Source organism: Homarus americanus, unplaced genomic scaffold (genome assembly GCF_018991925.1).
Source record: "Homarus americanus isolate GMGI-L3 unplaced genomic scaffold, GMGI_Hamer_2.0 scaffold39675, whole genome shotgun sequence".
Taxonomy (NCBI): Eukaryota; Metazoa; Arthropoda; class Malacostraca; order Decapoda; family Nephropidae; genus Homarus; species Homarus americanus.
Genome location: NW_024736071.1, coordinates 10,050,542 through 10,064,111, shown reverse-complemented (window position 1 = coordinate 10,064,111; position 13,570 = coordinate 10,050,542). Strand labels below are relative to the sequence as shown.

At 43.4% G+C, this 13,570-nt stretch overlaps 1 protein-coding gene across 2 annotated transcripts in view; it reads right to left on the bottom strand.

Annotated features, from left to right (window-relative positions):
- LOC121871780 overlaps nt 1–13,570 on the bottom strand; it is a 110,816-nt gene that overhangs the window by 9,913 nt on the left and 87,333 nt on the right. The gene's annotated exons all lie outside the window — the stretch shown is intronic.

Sequence of the window (13,570 nt, the reverse complement as noted above, 5' to 3'; positions counted from 1 at the left end):
GTTAGGTACACAAAGGGCTTATCTGCGTGGATTTACACTGCTTGGAACTCGATGGGTGGTAGCCGAGCGATGTTCTAGCCCTTATCAATAAGTATTATATAAATATGGGCTAAGGACATATATTCATTATATACATTCTATCACCCAGACTATTGAGCATACAGCTATATAAGCATTTGTTCTGTCACACCTCCTAGGGTGGACACCACACATAAACATTTGTAGTTTCACACAGATTCAGGTTACAACCCATAAATATATGTCCCCAGACCCCCATGAGAGTAGGCCTCTTATCTCTGTGTTGACGTATAGATTACATACCCCCTTACAAGCAGACAGAGAGAGGTTCGCCTAGTTCACAGCCAGACACCGTACCAAAGAGACGTGTGTGAGCATAGCTACCAAGGCTGTATCTCTCTCTAATTATATAAGCTAATTACAAGCTAATAGCTAATGCTCAGTAGTCTGTCAACAAACAATTCTGTAATTACCAGAGCATCCAATATAACTAGAAAATCACCACGTGGGTTTACATTAAACCAAGGAACCACAAATGAAGATAACAGAACCTGTGTACACTTGTGTATACTTACAAGCTAAGAAAATTACAAGTGTAACCCAGGGCGGCTGGGACGACTCAACGATTCAACGATTGTATCAAAGGTGACACGCAGTGAGATTACCTATTATTCTCACCCAGCTTCATCAAAGGTACCAGCGACTACTCTACACTCATTCAGGCAAGTGTTAACAAGTGAGATCGTTTGATATCAAAACCCAGCCCAAACATATGTAGTGATGATGGATGATGTTATATGTAGTGATGATGGATGTTATATGTAGTGATGATGGATGGTGTTATATGGAGTGATGATGATGGATGATATTATATGTAGTGATGATGGGTGGTGTTATATGTAGTGATGATTAGACAATCTATCTATATAAAACAAAGAAGTTTGTCAGTTTGTGTTTGTGTCTGCACGAGAGTCTCGGAAACTACTTTACCGATCTGTAGTGATGTTGGATGGTGTTATATGTATTGATGATGGATGGTGTTATATGTAGTGATGATGGATGATGTTATATGTAGTGATGATGGATGTTGTTATATGTAGTGATGATGGGTGGTGTTATATGTAGTGATGATAGATGGTGTTATATGTCGTGATGATGGATGGTGTTATATGTAGTGATGATGGATGATGTTATATGTAGTGATGATAGGTGGTGTTATATGTAGTGATCATTAGACAATAAAATAATAACAGTTTAATGCATCAAAAGTACTTCCGAGCATCAAACTCACTCACAGAAACCAATAACATTGATGAAGGATCATAAGTGACGACTATGTGAATAACGTGCATAAATACAAAAGGAAGCAAGGGAAGCCTCGTGGGATCGAGTGGTTGTTGGAATTCACTATGGATATGGTCAACAAGGCGGAGGAGGCCCCAAGGGACAAGGACCCGAGGAACCAAGCTGAATATATGCAGACGCATCCTCATGCCAATCCTCGTCGAGGAAGAAACTTGTGGGTCTGGTGACATCAAGAATGAAGACAACCAGAGAAACGGACGATGAACACTGCTCGTTATGCCACGGAGATCACCTTCAGATGTGTCGGACATTCCTCAGCCTGTCCACAGGGAAGCGAACTTCCCTCGTAAGGGAAGAATGTCGCTACTTCGCCAGCCTGGGTCGTAATCACCGGATAACGGAGTGCAGCCAGAAGATGGTATGTGGTATAGATGGCTGCTGTGGAGTACAGTCGAGGCTTCTACATTTCACGGGAGTTTCTGACAAACAGTACCAAGGCTGCAAGCGGAGGGAATGCCAGTTTTTCCCTCTCCATTGGCACAATCATGAAAGAAAGAAGTAGTGTAAACGCCGAAGAGATCAGTGTAAAAGTGGTTAGCGTAGGAGAAAGAAAGAGCCGATCCATCAATGTCCCCAAGGTCATTGTTGTTTTACCAGGAAGAACTGGAACTCTCAGACAATAAGAAGCTTGCCGAACAGCGATTGGCCGGTCTGAGAAATGCCTCCTAAAAAACCCAAGGCTCTCTCAGAGATATCAAGAAGAGATGAGACGTCTAGTCGACGAGGGACATGCTGAGCGAGTCCCACATCAAAAACTCAGTGTTACACCCGGGAAGACCTGGTATCTCTCACACCACCCCGTGTTGAATCCCAACAAGCCAGAAAAGGTGGAAATAGTTTTGATTGTGCAGCCAAATGTGAGTTGATGTCATTGAACAGCCAGGTGATGCAAGGGCCAGACCTTAACAGCAAATTTGATGGGAGTCCTCATCAGATTCAGACAAGAAAGGTGGCACTCATGGCTGATATCGAGGCAATGTTTCATTAAGTGCGAGTACTACCGAACATCGAGACGCCTTACGATTCTTATGGTGGACGGACGACCAGCTGCCATGGGCCCCGCCACTTACCAAATGGCAGTACATCTCCTTGAAGATATGTATAGCCCTTCATGCGCCGGGTATGCGCTACAACGAATATTCCAAGATTGCAGGGAAAGTCTCCATGACGACATCAAGAAAGCGAATTGTAACTTCTACATTGACGATCTGCTTCTCGCAGTAGATTCGCCGGGGAAGACAACGATAATTACCCATTGACTGAGACAGCTGAGAAAGAAGGGCGGATTCGGACTTACGAAGGGGGTCTGTAATCACAGGGAAGTCCTCAAGGCAATTCCACAGACAAAGCCGTGGGAGTAAAGGCGGTCATTTGAAAGACGACAGGCTCCCCACTGAACGAGCGCTGGGAATCTTGTGGGACCTGGAAAAGGACGAACTAGAGGTCCGGGTCCAGATCCCTAAAAACCAGAGACGAAACGAAGCCTTCTGAGTATGGTCAGCCCAATATATGACCCACTGGGACTCATCGCTCCGAGCGTCACAAGAGCCAAAATTATATATATTCCAAGATGAGTGTAGACGAGGTATTGGGTTGAATAACGAATCTCCTTCATGTGTGGAAAGGCCAAGCTAGCCCCTCTGAAACAGCAGACCATACCTTTACTCAAGCTCTGCGCGACAGCAATGGCTGCCAAGGCAGGCAAACGATACGACGAGAATTTGAATTACAAATAGACAGATCAGTGTTCCTGACAGACAGTACGGCAGTCCTTCATTACATACGAAACACCGAAAGACGCTTCCATTCCTTCGTGACCAATCGAGTGGCAACGATACACGAGGACTCCAAGGTAGAACAATGGCGCCACGTGACGTCGGCCCTGAACCCGGCCGACGCCGCTAGTCGTGGATTACATAGAGCAGAGCTCAACGAGTAGGGCAGGTGGATTCGGGGACCTGCTTTCCTCTTGTTAGAAGAAGACAGTCGGCCAAAGAGTCCATTGAGGATCCCAGACCTCAGAGACGGAGACACCAGAGATGAAGAAGGAAACCACGGTGCTGACGACGAACGTTGACCAGGGAAGGGTACCCTCGATTAGCTATGGGCCAGGTACTCATCGAGGCATCGACTTCTGAAGAGCGTAGCGTGGATTAGAAGGTTTATAGAATGGCGACTTGGGAAGCGAAAGGACAAACATCACCGAGAAAATTGGTTCCAGGTCAGCGAATTGGAAGAGGCGAAATTAGCCGTCTTAAGATTGATGCAAAGGAAAGGATTCCCTCGAGAACTAAGAATGTTACAACAGGGACAACCCGTGAGAGATAGAGACATAAGGCGGCTGGAACCTCATCTAGACATGGACGGTCTGATCAGAGTAGGTGGCCGACTAAAACACGCCGCTCTCCATCCAGACCAGGAGAATACCATACTATTGCCAAGGGACAACAGGTTCACGGGGCTCATCGGGAGAGAGGTACACTCAACTAGAGCTGGACACTCAGGACGAGAACACACGCTTGCCATAATACGTGAGACATACTGGATACCTAAGTGCCGCAAATTACTCGACCGCACAATACGGACGTGTGTGACTTGCCGAAGAAGCAACTGGAGGCCTACCCACGAAGGCAAAGCCGACCTGCCAGAAGATCGAGTGCGCCCAGGAGGCCAGCCGTTCATCTACACTGGAATTGATTGCTTCAGCTCCTTTTTTTGTTAAACAAGGACGAACCCGGGCGAAGAGATGGGGATGCTTATTCACCTGCATGACCACCAGAGCCATACACCTAGAAGTCTTCACCTCACTAGACACCGACTCTTTCCTCAATGCCCTGACAAGACTCACCTGCCACAGGGGACCTCCCAAGCATGTTCGGTCTGACAGGGGAACCAACATGATTGGAGCTAGCCGAGAGTTACGAGAGGCGGTGAACGACTGGAACAACAGTGACAAGGTCGGGAATGCCCTTCTACAGAAACAGATAGAATGGCAGTTCAACCCCCGGACAGCCTCTCACATGGGAGGAGTGTGGGAGCGACAAATCCGCACTGTAAGGAATGTCCTCCAGGGAGTGGTGGGCACCCAGACACTAGACGATGAACGCCTCAGCACTGTGTTCTGCGCCGTAGAAGAGATTATCAACGAAAGGCCCATCACCCCAGTGTCTGATGACCCAAAGGATCTAGAAGCACTAACGCCGCTTCACATTCTACGGATGAACCCGGAGACACTGTCCACCGGAGGCGATCGGTCCATGACAGAAGGGTACCGACGAAGAGGGAGAGCATGCCCAATTCATTGCTGACCAATTTTGGAAAAGGTGGGTAAAAGAATATCTCCCAACATTACGTCAGCGACAAAGGTTCTTCAAAACTCGCCGTAATCTCCACGCTGGGCATATCGTGATCATCTCTGGACAATCACTCCCCAAGAGTCAGTGGATGCTAGGGAGAGTACTGGAGGCTCTACCAAGCAAAGATGGCCTGGTGCTAAGTGTTAAAGTGAAGACAAAGGACTCAGTGTTAATATGCCCAGTGACGAGACTCTGCCTGTTGGAAGGGGTCAGAGAGTGAATCTAATAATATGCGGTGATTTCGTGCAAAGCCCGACAGGGGGAGTGTTACCGCTACAGTAAGATAAACTGGGAGAGAGAGAGAGAAAGAGAGGGATAGCCACAATAAGATAAACTAGACGAGAGAGAGAGAGAGAGAGAGTGAAAGGGTGAGAAGAGAGACATAGTGTTGACGACGTGTTTGCTGACGTGTTTAAATATGAAACAGATGGCCCTCGCCTTGGGCTGCGATTGCTCTCAGAGTACTCTACTGATTCTTGCAGGAGAAACAACAAGCTGGTCAAACCCTAGACCCTAAAACGTGAGTGTGATCGTGAACTAGCAAAGCCTCTAAATAAAAACTCTAAATAACTTTAATAAGTATATTTATGTACTGTAATTTTATCATATTATACAAATTGTCTCCTGATGTATCAACAGTTGTAACATGTGAGTTATATTTAAGATGCACTGTATATTGATTGTATTATTCATACTATGTGTCCTGAGATAACAGCATTTGTTATGAGTGAATTGTTCTTTAACAGGTTTTGACCGAATTATATGGTACGAGTCAACGTTGAGGGTTTATTTCTCCAGCAACAAACCATATATATATATATATATATATATATATATATATATATATATATATATATATATATATATATATATATATATATATATATATATATATATATATATATATATATATATATATATATATAACCGGTCGGAATTACTGGACTTTATTTTCTCACTTGACTTGGGGTTTATTAAAGATTATTAGATGGTAATGGCAGTAGAAGCGCCCCTTAGTGAGAAATCCCGAACCAGCACAAGAGCACTTAAATTTACTAACAAAATGAATTGTCCGTGACCTGTGGAAGGATAGCGTCTGTGACTGGGATGAATGAGACACACTGTAAAATTTAGACACTTATATTCCCTCCAACACTACAACACAATCAAATAGTGGTACAACAGATGCACACCTCCTAACTTAACTTAAACACTACTCTGAGGAACAAAGGTTATACCTGAGATTGAAATTATAAAGAAATATTACATGCATTAAAGGAACTAAATCACAGTATCACTTACAACAGAGAAGGAACCTCATCTGAAAAACAGTTCCCTCATTCTCTAGCATCAATTAGTGACACAACATTAAAAAACCATACTATCAAAATTATTTAAGAAATATTAACTACACACAGCCAGACAACATCAGTAACTGAAAAATAGTATTAACTACACACAAAAATATTATTACTATTACTAAGAAGTTACCGAGTCCACCAATACCCGTGAACCATGCTTCCTAACCTAACACACACACAGATTCCACCTGCACTCTGTAGTCGTTTAAGGCACAACCAACAGGCACCGTAGTTTAAGGCCCAAATCAGCCTTTCTCCACCTTGGAAAGTGTACCTCTAAACCCCACTGACTCTTGGCCCCAGTGTGCGGCCCTGTATCACTCAGCTGGATTCGCTTTACCCCCAGTACATCCATGAAACGGAAGGGAGTGAGCCAATCAGACCTTGTACAGTTGAGAGAAGCTTTAGCTTCCCGTTAGCACGAGGGTTTCACTAAGCTGCTTGAGACATGTGGTATTGTGAGCCGAGGTAGAGGAGAGCTGATGACCCCAACGATCGTCCCGTCATCAGCTGGGCACCCAGACGGCTAGATTCACTCAAGAGATCCTTTGATACCCCGCTAAACAGTGACAGGCCTACACTGATCGGTCCAATGGCGACAATCGCCACCCTCAATCATCAACGGCAGTCTCAAACGGCAGTCAATCTCTCTCAGTCAATTTCTTGCAGTCAAACTCGCGGTCAAGTGGGTTCTGACGGAAACCCTGAAATGAACTCACTGTTAGCTCTTGTTAACTTTATCACTGCCCTATCTAACCCTGTCTGAGATCGAATGAGACTTACTTGTTATACTGCAATAGTGCAACACAGGTGACTAGGCCACGTGACTATTTCTGTGACGGACGCGCAGGGACGTCTTGCTGGACCGAATGCCTCCACGTGACTGACCTAGCCAGAGTCGCGTCTCTCCAAGGCGCTAGCTTAGGCCTACGTGACATATTTTCCGCCTAACTAATAACTCCTTGGGACACCCTTAACATTATTCAGACTGATAAACGATCTATAATAATTCCAAATTCAATAATAGTCCCTTAACTTCATGAATCGCATCATTATTAATTCGGCAAATTATATTTAATATCATATAGGCCTAGTTCCACAACCTCTCACTATGTGCGGGGAGCGCTCTCTTCCCTCAGACGACCTTGAAAGCTCAGTATCGCCAATGGCGCAGCGTTTGAAATTACTCTGAAATTTCTGAATATTACATTTATATATCGATATGTATTGTAACAGAAGGGTCACACTTCCATGTAAATACAATGCATTGTCACCTTTAACTGCACGGCTTACTTCACACTGCTCAAACCACTACTGTAGTAAGAACACAAGTCATGAGATACCTCCTGATTGGTGAAAAAACCATCGACGGTTGTTGGGGATGCCATCTATGACAGGTGATGTCTACTCTAAACCTGGGACTCAAAGTCACTCCTACTCCCACCACCTCAGCTACTTGTTCTCCTTGTCTACTTTGTCGTGGAGTGACCCACTGTTACCTGCACTACCTGTGCACTGCAGGATCTACTGGCCAGCTATTTGTAAAGTGTATTAGTACAGCTAGTACACTATTTTTCACCCTGGGGAATGGAAGGTTGTGAGGAAAGGGACGACCAAACTGGTGGTGAAGAAACACACCAAGGATACGACAACAACGACAACAACAGCTTAGTGTACCAACTCGTTCAGTCCCTTGATAGACGAATTGGACGTTAGTACAGTCAGGGACAGGGCTGACAAGGAAGGTATAAAAACTTTAATTGTTGGTGACTCACAGGTAAGGTACTTGGACAGAGCCTTTTGTGGTAAAAATAAAAATAGGATGAGGGTGTGTTTGCCAGGGGCTGGGGTGGGGGATATAGTTGACAGGATAGACAATATCTTGTCTGGTAATGGGAACAAACCCATTATCTGCTTCAGTGCAGGAGGCAATGATGTTGGCCGGTGTAGGAGTGAAGAGCTTCTTGATAAGTTCAAGACAGCTATAGATCGTATTAGGACTAAGGGAGGGATCCCTATCATATGTGGTGTCCTGCCTAGAAGGAGAGTTAGCAATGAATGGTTGTCAAGGGCAGTTGGTGTCAACGGCCGTCTTGACGGATATTGCAAGTCAATATCAGTCCCATTCATTGACAACTGAGACAACTTCTACGGCAGAAGGGACCTTTATGCTAGGGATGGGGTAAACCTGTCTCGGGTTGGGGTGGCAACCCTGGCTGGGTCTGTAGAGGGGGCAGTTCAAAAGATATCGAAGTCTTTAAACTGCTAGGGGAACATATGGGCACGGGGGTGGAGGCGGGTAAACAAAGTGAAAGATTACAGGGAAATAGTGTTAGGAATGATGACAAAACTAAATTAGACAGGGAGTTTAAACCTAAACGCGGTAAAGGGAGGACCCAGAACACGACTAACTTAAATGTCTACTACGCGAACAGTAGAAGTATGAGAAAAACAATGGATGATATTAGGGCCTTGGTATGTACCGAAAAAATCGATATAATAGCATTCACTGAAACATGGATCAACCTAGACTCAAGTGAGTTACCTGTCGAATACCAAATTGGGGATTACAAATTGTTCCTTACCGATAGGCCGTCCAGGAAAGGAGGCGGAGTAGCCATCTATGTCAGGGATAATCTGAAGTGCGAAATAAATAAGGAATTAAAAACTGAGCGGAATACAGAAACAATTTGGATAGAATTAATCGACGGTAGGGAAAAATTAATCATAGGAGTAATATATAGACCTCCCAATCTTGATAGAGTTAATGAGCAACTTATCTGGGATGAAATGCGCAGGGCTTCCATACACAACAAAGTCTGTATAGTAAGCGATTTTAACCTTGGCCAAATAGATTGGACTGACCTTACGGGTAACTCAGTATCAGAGGATTTCCTCGAAATGATCCAGAACTGTTTCCTAAGTCAAAATATAACCGAACCCACCCGGGGTAATAATATACTCGAATTAGTTCTGTCGAACAGAGAAAACCTCATTAGCAATGTCGAGGTAGGGAACGAACTTGCAAACAGCGATCACAAGGAAATTAGATTCCAGTTAGATTTCAGGTCAGAAGTAAAGGGAATTCCATCAAAGTCCCAGATTTCAGAAGGGCAGACTTTGATAGTTTAAAGAGGCAGCTGAGAGAGGGGGTGTCGCCCTTGGGTGTGAGCCTGACAGATGACACCGACCTGATAACGAGATCTGAGATTGCCGAGTTCCACGACAATTTAAATAATGAGTTACTTAATGCACAAATGCAGAACATACCATACAAAAAAGTTAGATCAGACAACAATGACCCTAAATAGATAAATAATTATTTAAAAAACATTATTGGCCAAAGGAAGGCTATAGGTAGAAGGATAAATCGTGGCGAAATTTACCTCAGGGAGTATAATAAGGTATTGGCCGGTAGGGTTAAGACCGAGATAAGAAAAGCAAAGAGGAATTATGAACTGAAGATAGCAGGGAAGGCGAAAACGAACCCCAAAGGATTCTACCAAATGTATCAAACTAAAACACGAGAAAAGATTGGACCAATACGTTCAGATACTGGCGAGCTAACTGATAATAACGGAGAAATGAGCAATAAGCTGAATAAATATTTTTCAACAGTTTTTCCACTGAAAATTTAAACATGATATCCGAGGCACCGTCTCTATTCAGAGATAGTGAAGAAAACAAATTAAGCAAGATAGTAGTGACTAGTAACGATGTTAATAAGCAAATAGACAAACTGAAGCCTAATAAGTCACCTGGTCCCGATGAGATATTTGCCAGAGTATTAAATGAATGTAAGGAAGAGCTTAGTATGCCCTTAGCAAAGTTGTTTAACAAGTCATTAAAAACAGGTGTAGTACCAGAATCCTGGAGGATAGCGAATGTAATACCGATTTTCAAGAAGGGGGATAGATCACTATCCTCTAACTACTGCCCAATCAGTCTAACATCAATAGTAGGTAACTTACTAGAATCAATCATTTCAAACTCTATTCGAAACCACCTGGAGAAGCACAAGTTCATCAATGATTCCCAACATGGCTTCACAAGCGATCGTTCATGTCTAACTAATCTATTAACATTCTTTTCATCAGTTTTCGAATCGGTGGACGAGGTGCACAATTATGATGTGGTATATCTCGACTTTAGCAAAGCCTTCAACAGAGTCCCCCACGAAAGACTAATTAGAAAGGTAGAAGCGCATGGCATCAAAGGTAATATCCTTAAATGGATTAAGGCGTGGTTACGAGACAGGAAACAGCGAGTGAGCATAAATTGCACTAAATTGCATTGGAGCAACGTCACTAGTGGAGTTCTCCAAGGCTCAGTACTTGGACCATTATTATTTATTATATACATAAACGACATAGATATCGGCATAGACAGCAACATAAGTAAATCTGCTGATGACACTAAAATAGGACGTGTAATTAAATCTGACGAGGACTCTGTAAAACTACAGGAAGATCTACACAAATTTTTCGAATGGTAGGAAAATTGGCAGATGTAATTCGATGTTGACAAATGTAAAGTACTCAGTATAGGAGATGTAAACAGGGAAACCAGTTACCAGATGAACAACGATGCCATTGTGGAATCCGACTGCGAGAGAGATTTAGGAGTAATGATAAGTAGGAATCTTAAGCCAAGTAAACAATGTGTTTTTGCTCGTAACAAGGCTAATAAAGTACTTGGGTTCATACAAAGGAGAGTTAGTTACAAGACTAGCGAGGTCATCTTAAAATTATATCTAGCGCTTGTGAGACCTCACCTGGATTACGCAGTTCAGTTCTGGTCACCGTATTACAGAATGGATATAGAAACCTTGGAAAGAATCCAGAGGAGAATGACAAGACTAATCTCGGGCATTAGGAACCTTGAATACAGAGACAGGTTAAAGCATCTTAATTTGCACTCCCTCGAGAGACGTAGAGTGAGGGGCGACATGATAGAGGTGTATAAATGGAAGTCAGGGTTAAACAAAGGGGACATTATAAAGGTACTCATACTATCCAACCAGGAGCGAATTCTTAACAATGGTTTTAAATTAGACAAATTTAGATTTCGGCGTGAAATAGGTAAACACTGATTTGGAAACAGAGTAGTGGATGAATGGAACAAGTTACCAAATATCATCATTAACTCGAATACGCTGGATAGCTTCAAAAATAGGTTGGATGCTTATATGAGCAATAGGGGTTGGGTATAAACGGGACTGCCCAGTATGGGTCAATAGGCCCGCTGCAGTTTCCTCCATTCTTATGTTCTTATGTTCTTATAGGCCGGTTGGCCTGTGCTTGGCAGCTCCTGTCGAGAGTTACTACCACTCTCTATCATCCATGAATCTATCTAGCCCCCTTTTGAAACTTTCCAGCATTCCAGCACTTACTACAAAGTTGCTAAGCTTGTTCCACTCGTCCACCACCCTATTTGTGAACCAGTTCCTTCCTATCTCCCTCCTAAACCTAAACTTATCCAACTTAAATCCGTTGCTCCGAGGCCTATCCTGCTCTGATATTATAAGAACTTTATCTATATCCCCTTTATTGATTCCTTTCACCCACTTAAATACTTCTATCATATCTCCCCGCACTCTTCGTCTTTGTAGGGAATGCAAGTTTAGTTTCTTTAACCTATCTTGATATGGAAGGTTTCTAAGTCCCGGAATCATTTTCGTCATTCTTCGCTGCACCGACTCTAGTGAATTGATATCCATTCTATAGTAAGGGCACCAGAACTGAACCGCATAATCGTGGTGCGGCCTGACTAGCGCAAGATATAGTTGCAATAAGACCTCTGCACTCTTATTACTTACACTTCTAGATATACTCTGTTTGCTATATTTCGAACATTAACGCACTGTTTTCTAGGCCGTAGGTCCGGGCTTACAAGTACCCCTAGGTCTCTTTCACAAGTGGACTTCTCTAGGTTGATGTTGTTAAGTCTGTATACATTGTCAGTATTTGTTCTTCCAATATTAAGTACGCTGCACTTGCTGGTGTTGAATTTCATTTGCCATTTTTCAGACCACCCCTGCAGTTTATTTAGATCCTCCTGTAATGCATTTGCATTCTGCCCTGAATTAATCTGCCGCCCTATTTTGGTGCCATCCGCAAACTTGCTTATGTCACTGCTGATCCCAGTATCTAGATCGTTATGTAGATTATGAACAAGAGTGGTCCTAGTACTGACCCCTGGGGAACCCCCCCAGACACACCCGGATTAGTGACGACATCTTCCGGCTCGTGACTGTCAATATAATAGCCTAGAGCTCCTTCCACGGAGCATTAGCATTCGGATTATTATTGTAACAGGGAAGGGGCCGACAGCTCCTTCCCAGAGGAAGAATTCCCTCTCCAGCACCGAGTCTCAAGCTAGCAGAGTCTCCCATAGGAGAAATAGTCCAGCAGCACCTGCAGCTTCCCCAGCCGCTGGGCCTCCCTCAGGTCACAGGTGAGTCATTGTCAGAGAGATCCATTAGGGGAACGTAAATGTGTCTGTCTGTGTCATTCAGTTAACTAATAGATAGTTGTACTTACAGTAGACTTGGTGTTTAGAGAAAATTACTCCTTAGAATATATAAAACCAAATATAATAAACTAATCTTCATCACTTTACATCCTCCTCCTAATAATTCTTCCTATATCTTCTGTATGAGCTTTCCCTCATTACACTGGTGGCAGTGTACTTAACGTAGGCCCACATCCTCCTTTGCTTAGCCATTGCACCTGCCACGTCTACCCCTTCATTTAATTCAGTTTGAGTATTGTTTAACCATGTGCTGTAAAGAACCCCAAGTAGTATAGCGTGAAAAGTGTCCTAGTGTGTCATCTGAACAACTCAAGTAATCGTTTCTCGTCGTGGTATGTGCGAATTGCTACTAGCATAACTCCCCAGAATATGTTCAATGCTTGATATAATTTGTCAGTATCCCCCACGATTTGTAATGTTCTCAGTGTCACTAGTGCATTTTAACTGTCGGTCAATACTACATGTACTCATTGTGTTTTAGTGATGGCAGCTGCGTCTATACTAACTGCTTTAACCTAACATATCTGCCCAGTATGGGCCAATAGGCCCGCTGCAGTTTCCTCCATTCTTATGTTCTTATAACCTACATCCTCCTCCCTGTTCTAATCTCCACTCCACTCACCCCACCCCACCCGCCTCACCCCTCCTCGACCCGTCCCACCACGTCTGACCTCACTAATCCCCAGTCTGTTTTGTCCTATAAGCTATGCTTTGAAATTGATGGTTCGTGAAATTTGATATTGCCATACTTGCAGAGCTTCACTCAGTGGACTTTTAGGCTAGTATGATTTATAATGTACTCTGTGACACGTATTGGCGAATAGTATTCTGCGTAGTGAGCAGAGCTCATTCCCCGAACCAGCTTTGAGGACATAGTTGCCGAATATTGATGTAATGTATAAAGTAAATATACATTTTTTTTACAGATGCACTTCC